Raw genomic sequence first — 7,649 nt, 5'->3', positions numbered from 1 at the left:
TTTCATACCATACTGCTTTTCCCCAAGCTATAGTTTTGTTGGAAACAACCTTTGATGCTCTTACCCTGCTTTGATCAAAAGGCTGTGTGCCAAAAGCTTACGTGTTTCAATCTTAATACTTTTAACTCAATATTTCTCCGCCTACTTCATTTATATGTGCCTATCTTTGCAGTGCAACAACCTTGGTCCTGAAATTGATCCTTCTATAACATTATCAGCATTGTTAAAGGGAAAGGAGAGAGTTTTTGAGAACACACTTTATACTAATTCTGTCTACATTACTTTTATTTCTGACAAAGACAAAACATAATGTAAAAACATATTGACATTCTTAAAATAATTATCAAGGAAGTCTGAACAGGCTGAGACTCTTTTCTCTGGAAACGGGAAAGCTGAGGGTGACTTAATAAAATTCTGTTGAGGTTTGATAGAGCAGACAGAGATGGTGGGCTGAATTTTATGAGCCCTCTGACGTTGGGGGTTGTGACGGGGGCCAGGAAAATACTTCTAGGAAAGGCCCGCCACGATCCATGACGCCGAGAAGACCGCTTTGCGTTTTACCGGCGGCAGCGAGGCCTTGGTGCAGCTCACTCACCGCTCGGCGAAGGGGCCTTCAGTTTGAAATTAAGTCAAACACTTGCAAATTAACTTACCTTTTCCCGGCGGCCGTCCCATGCTGTATTCCGGCTGTCGGCCGGAACTTGCGTGCCTTCGGAACTCCGTTCAGAGCTCCTAGGCATGATGCTGGTGGGGAGGTGGGAGGAGCAAATTTATCGGGGTGGGGGACACTTCGAATTGGCTGAGGGGATGTTGGGAAGGGGTTGAAGGGCAAAGATAGCAAAGTTCGGGGGCAAAGTTTGTGATGGGAAGAAACATTTGTGTCTTAAATATGTTTAATGGTCATGGGGGTGGGGGGTGGTGAGAGAGGGGATTCGATCAGTTAATGAAGTTCAAAATTTTAATTTGCCCTCAATGTCCCTTTAAAATTAAAATTGCAGGTAAGGGTTTGCAGCCCTTTAAAAATGGTACCGTTGTTGGGGGCGGAGCGGCCGCGCCCTCTACGCCATCGGGGGTGGCAGCTCCGCCCCCCTCTATATAAATGAGCCCCCGCGTGAAATATCGCGAGGGCGCATCCGCGTGAGCGGACCGCCAAGATGAGAGAGCGCGCCACAATTTGCGGCACTCATAAAATTCAGCCTAATGTTTTCATCTGAGGGGTGATCCAGAACTGGGGTCATAAATATAGGATTCACTAATAAATTGAATAAGGAATTCAGGAGAAATGTGTTTGGCCAGAGTCATTAGAAAGCTGAACATGCTACCACATGGAATAGTTGAGGAGAATAGTATAGATGCATTTAAGGGGAAACTAGATAAGTATATGAGGGAGAGAAGACTGAAGGATATGCTGATGAGATTTTGATGAAGTAGGGGTGGGAGGAGGCTCATGTAGACCATAAAAAACAGCTTGGACCAGATGGACTGAATAGCCTGTTTCTATGCTGTGTATTCTACGTAACTGACAACTCTCAAAACATCAAATATTCTGGACAATCAGGTGTCACAAAGTAAAGAAAACTAAACCTATAAATCCTGGAAAACTGAAATAAAAAGCGGAACTGCCGAAATGCACAACATATCCATCAGTGTAATTCAGAATCTTATAAGAAACGTATATCAATAAACATGAGCTAGAAACTAGTCCATGTATGTTTTATTTAACAAGTTCAGATCAATTGTATTGGTTACCTAATCTGGTATCCACAGAATCACAAAAACAACAGCAAGCGGTTAAATTTCCAAGGAAGTTCTCCCAATTGTAAGCAGTAATGTTGGTGGACAATCCAGAGAACTCCCACGACATAACATACATACTTCAAATGTACAAGGTATGCACAAGTAGTAGCAACCTCCATTTTAAAACATTCCTGACCAATTTACTTATATAGTTTGAGTTTGCCTGCTAGTCCGAATGAAAATTAATTTGTCACCTTAACAGCATTTATCAAGCTGAAATCCTGTGTGATTGGGTCATAAAGTTGACAACTTTGTTTCGAGTGAGCATGCAAAAATTAATATTGGGCAAAATCAATAATATAATTGGATCAAACAGATACTTTTATGTGTTATCTCTGAAGCAAGAATTTCATATAATTGGAGCAAAGGAATGCGATGGAGTAAGTGGATAGATAAATTTAGGAAATTAGGCTCCATTGCTGGCAGCCTGTGTTCATCAAGCATTGAGAAAAGCAGGTTTTGTCCACTAGGTGGCAGTCTATCCCAACCTTTAAAGCAAGACATCCAATCCGAAACCATCAAGTATCAATGACACATTTGATCTTAGAAGATGTCACAGAGTGTTGCTCACAGTAAATCAGAAATGTTATGAGGATGTTATGCTAATTAGCATCATCAGGGACCGTGACTTATTTGTATCAGGTGAACCTGGGAAGCACTGGGGGTGGTTGCTGTAGGACCTGGCAGTACAGTGGCGCAGTGGTTAGCACCACAGCCTCACAGCTCCAGCGACCCGGGTTCAATTCTGGGTACTGCCTGTGTGGAGTGTGCAAGTTCTCCCTGTGCTTGCGTGGGTTTCCTCCGGGTGCTCCGGTTTCCTCCCACATGCCAAAGACTTGCAGGTTGATAGGTTAATTGGCCTTTATAAATTGCCCCTAGTATAGGTAGGTGGTAGGGAAATATAGGGACAGGTGGGGATGTGGTATATGGAATTAGTATAGCGTTAGTATGGGTGGTTGATGGGCGGCACAGACTCGGTGGGCTGAAGGGCCTGTTTCAGTGCTGTATCTCTAAACTAAACAGTACTGGAATGGAGTCTTGTGTGCTGGGTATGGCTTTCTACCAGCAGCTCCCTCAGCTGCTATCTTCTAATAGAAGCAACCGCTGCTGCTGCTGCTGTTTGTTGTTGAGACTGCTGCTGCTGCTTCTCTTCCTCCAAGTGTTTCTCTCGCCACCGGAAACTGGCTATAATAGCTGAAAATTGAAGCACCCTGAGGAAATTCCTGACATAGATGCAAGAAAAGTGACACAGGTCTAAGTACTAAGGTTGATATTGCCACTCTACGACTTTGAGAAATGAGAAATTGTCAAGTTTCTCTTGAAAGCACCAGCCTTTGCTGGGGTCTAGTTCCGTGGGAAACTGATATTTCGTCAGTATCTCATCCAGATTGTCCATCTATTCAAGCTTAAAACCATCAATGCCAAATCCAATCCTGTCATCTCTCAGCAAACACACACAAAATCCCTGTCCCACAGGAGTTACTGGACAGTCAGTTAATATCATCCGATGTTCTTTCCCAGCCTTGCTTGGGCACATTGAAGAGAATTACAGTGTTTTAGCTTCAATTGTAGCTAAAATCAATTAACTCAGTGCAGACCGGACATCATACCTGGAGTATCCCCATTCATCAATATACATGTGGCTTACTGCCACATTTAGCAACTGTTGTGCTTTATTTTATAAAATTATAAAAATAATATTTTTATCATTGAAACCTCCTCAGGAACCATTTGGAGTAATTCAACGAAACAATGGATTTTCCCATGGGCATCGGGTCCTCAATGTTGGGACCAAATGGCGGCCCCGAGCACACACTAGTCGACAGCGAGACCTGCTCAGCAATCTTCCAGGAGGTCTCCTCCTAATTGGCTGCCTCTGGGCTCACTGTCCTATTAAAGACGGTGGGCAGGCTCTTGATATTGCCAGCCCTGTAAGAGGGACGGCAGCTCTGCAGCATCAGCAACCCCACCGGGAGAGTTGGGCGTAGCTACAGCAGGTTGAAGACCGTGAAGGTCCCCCAAGATGGAGGCACCCTCCACTGGCCTGCACTGTAGTGCAAAAATTAACAAGATCGAAGCTGACAGGTCCATCGGGAAACCCTCTGCTTAATCAGGATCGGCCGCAATTGTGGTCTTTTGTGCTTGAGGTCCCACCATTTGGGCATGGAGCCTCCAGCTCCTACTGGCCTCCCAGCCTGCTGCAGGGAGGCCTCCTCCATTGAGCTGGCGGTCTCTGCACATGGCAGGGGGCCACTCCGCCGGTAGCAAAATCCTGGCACACTCACAAAATTGCCCCTCATTGGAGTCTCAATCACCTTAATTGGCTACCTACCTCTGTGGTGTGAGCAGCTGATCCTCTTCTCAAACCACCCTGGGAAAATTCCCCAGTGACAAGAATGTGTCGGGGGGCTGTCCCGACACGGCTCTCCCTCAATTTCCTGGGCCCCTCACCTCCATAGGGCCAGGAAAATCCAGCCCAAAGTATTTTGGAAGTAGAGGTCTAAGTGGTTAAGACATTGCGTTTGTGTTTGGCAGCTTGTATCATTTGTATCCAGTATCATTACCCTGAATATAATGTTTAACAATGCTCTGGGGGAGACAGAGATTGCAAAAGCAGCAGTATCCCTCAAGTTTCACAGGCAGAGGTTTGTATTTGATCTCATTTTTGCAGATTCCTGCAGTGAAACAGCCCTTCCTGAGTTTAAGAGTGTGTTTTAAAATCCATGTTGTTGAAGCAGTCATTTATTATTAGGCTTTAAGGGTTTTTTGACACTTTCTTTCATCGAGACCCTCTTACTTTTCACACACTGCGCAAACCAGGAAGGTTAGAGTTTGTAGAAGAGGGTAGCTTAACTTCCTTAGCTCTTTTGTTGTATTAAAATGTATGCCAGAAAAAAGTATATATGGGGGAAAAAGGACAGCATGCAAGGTTTTGCATTGGTAAGTTCAGAAAAATGATTAATGATAAAAAAAACTGGTAAATATTTTTGTTATCTTGTTAAGAACTGACAGTTAATTTAATTTTTTTCCCTTTGATCAAATTTCCCTGTTTTTTCAACCACCTGTCCATAACTAGATTAGTGATTGAATTTTTTTCCCTCCCTTAAAGCCTAATAATAAATGACTGCTTCAACAACATGGATTTTAAAACACACTCTTAAACTCAGGAAGGGGTTTAACTTTACCACACACACTTACATTCAGGGAAAGGTTAAAGGCATAAAAAATAAGGAAAGGTCATTTATTAAATAGAAACTTATCTTAGCTACTAGCTAATATGTATTTCATTTAAAACTAGTATCTATGAATATCAAAAAAACAGTCCAAAGATTGTAGATCCCAGATTAGAAATGCCGAATAGAGGAGGAGCTGTTGGAGATTTCTCTTCTCTTGCAAATTCCTTTTTCTTTGCACTCTGAAAGGTAATATGGAGACCTCTAAATTGCTGAAGTCACCTTATTTTAGTCGGAGAGGAAACAGGTAGAAATCAGACCTTTTCTGCTATTACTGCAGCTTGTCTTCAGGTTGGTTTGTTTCTTGCTGGATTTTTCAAAGTGTGGCTTCTCTTTAATTTTTCTTGTTGAAAAGGCCTTAGAGAGAAAAGTCAATGCAGCTTGAAGACAGGCTGTGGCTTCTGGCAGGGAGATGTGTCTCTAGCACACGGCAGCTGTATAATAGAGGACAGGCTGTACTCACAAATGGTTACAGTTTCGGGTCCACACAGGTTAGATAAGAATTTCCTGGGTCCTAAAGTTAGACTCTTCTCAAGTGGCTGTCCCACCTGACCTCTCTCCTCCATTTTGACAATCAGAACACAGAAGTACAAAAACTTAAAACATGCTGTATAAAATGGCGGTTAACATTAATACTCGAATGCACAACATAATTTACAAGGAGGTTCGCATCTATTCGTGACAATCTAGATATTAATTTATCACACATGAATGACACAGACTGTTATTTTGGCTGGAGGATTTAAAAGCAATCAGCGGAGGGGAGGTAGTGAGTGGTATGGACTTGACAGAGTGTGGGGCTGTTTTTAATATTACACAGGACCTGTCTGAATGGTGCTGGTCCCATGCATGTGAATCTTGTGTGACGGAAATTGTGCATTTTCTGAGGCCAGCAGCCAGGAAGTTAAGTGTGACAAATGGTACTTTTTATCTGTGTTTAAATTTTAACTAGTATTTTATGTGACTAGAAATAGCAGATCAGGAGTTAACATTGAAGGCCACATAAAGTAGGCCTTATATAGTGACCCCATTATTTCTGACCAAAATAAGGATGATTGGGTAATGTCCCTGTCACTTGTGCCTGGAGGTTTGATTTTATGCACATTTGTATTATGTAACTATCCTTTACTCACTGTATTTTGCTGGAGAAATCAACCTGCTTTTAGTGGGAGAAGTTGTTGGGTTCAGTTTGCTGTAGTTCGTAGATACTCTTTTTAAATAGATTCTGTTAATAGATGTTGTTTGCTGTAAGTTCTTCCGTTCAGTCCTGTCTTGCCTCAAACATATTGGCTGATACAATGGTGTTAAAATGGATGCTGCAGAAACAATTTCTGGACAGAAAAGCCATCACCTCTGAACACAGACAAGCTGGCTGTGGAGACTGCAGCATTCCATGGTTCTGTGATAAGCATAACGGGTTGTGTAAGGTGTAAACTGGATTAATTGACCAAAACAATCGGATTTAATCACAAATATCTTTGCCATTGTAGAAGATTGGCAATGCCTTCAATATTGCTGAATGGATATTAATTTAGTTTAATTATGAGAATTGCAGTTGTCCATTACCTTTAGTTTCTGTGTAACCAATCAGCTGGTGGGATTTAAAAGAGGCCCGGGGGTTAAATCTGCCCGGGCCTCATTTCTGAAGCGGCGATTAAGTTTCCAACTTGCCTCACCACCGACCTGCTCCTAGGTCTCTGCTACTGCCATTCTTGAGCTAGCAGCTAGAAAATGGATTAAAGCAGCTTAAAGCTCTCATTTATATTCAGCAATGCATGCAGAGAGTGTATTGCTATCCTTTCTCTTCCATACTAAACACTGAATATATTAAATTACATCAGTTTTGAACCCTCTCCTACAAAATCGTAATGAAAGTAAGGTATTAAGTTGATAATTTAAATTATAAAGTATTTGTACAAGACGAACGATTCATATACTTTAATTTTCCTCAGTATATACAGATTATATGTACAGATTACTAAACTTTTACTCAAACCTGAGCGTTTTGCATTTTTATGCAATTACAACATGTTTTCATTGGAAAACCTTAGAGTAGAGCTTGGGCTTTGAAGCTAGTTTAAAGAGGTTTTAAGCAGTAACAGTAGGTATCCTGCCTAGACAATTTTTTTGATACCCTTCTGCTGTTCTGAAGTGACAGTTCACTTGCAAATCACTGATATAAAGCAAAATAAAAGACAATTTTAATTTCCATTATTCAAACTGAAGATTTGCTAGTTATTGTTAAATGTCCTGTCTTCTACAGTCTTAAAATCATCCTTTTTTTTGATCTTATGTGCTGGAATTTCCTGGAAAGTTTCAGCATAACTACAATGTAAGAGTTGAGCTGCACTATTTTCCCCAAGGAAATTTGCACCAGTAATTTACACCAATTTTACACTGAATCATTGCTACACACAAATTACTTTGATTATCTGCATTGGTCCTAATTACCACTGCCAAAACCCAACTTAGTTCATTGCAAGAGATCAAAGAATTCAGATTTCCTGCTTTTTATGCCAGTTCTGAATGGACATAAATTTATGCCATAAATGTTATGCCATGATAAGGTCAGAAGTGGGGCTATTTGCTGATGATTGTAGTGTTCATCTCAATTTGTAA

Source organism: Heterodontus francisci, chromosome 10, assembly GCF_036365525.1.
Source record: "Heterodontus francisci isolate sHetFra1 chromosome 10, sHetFra1.hap1, whole genome shotgun sequence".
Taxonomy (NCBI): Eukaryota; Metazoa; Chordata; class Chondrichthyes; order Heterodontiformes; family Heterodontidae; genus Heterodontus; species Heterodontus francisci.
This window is presented reverse-complemented; position numbering follows the sequence as displayed.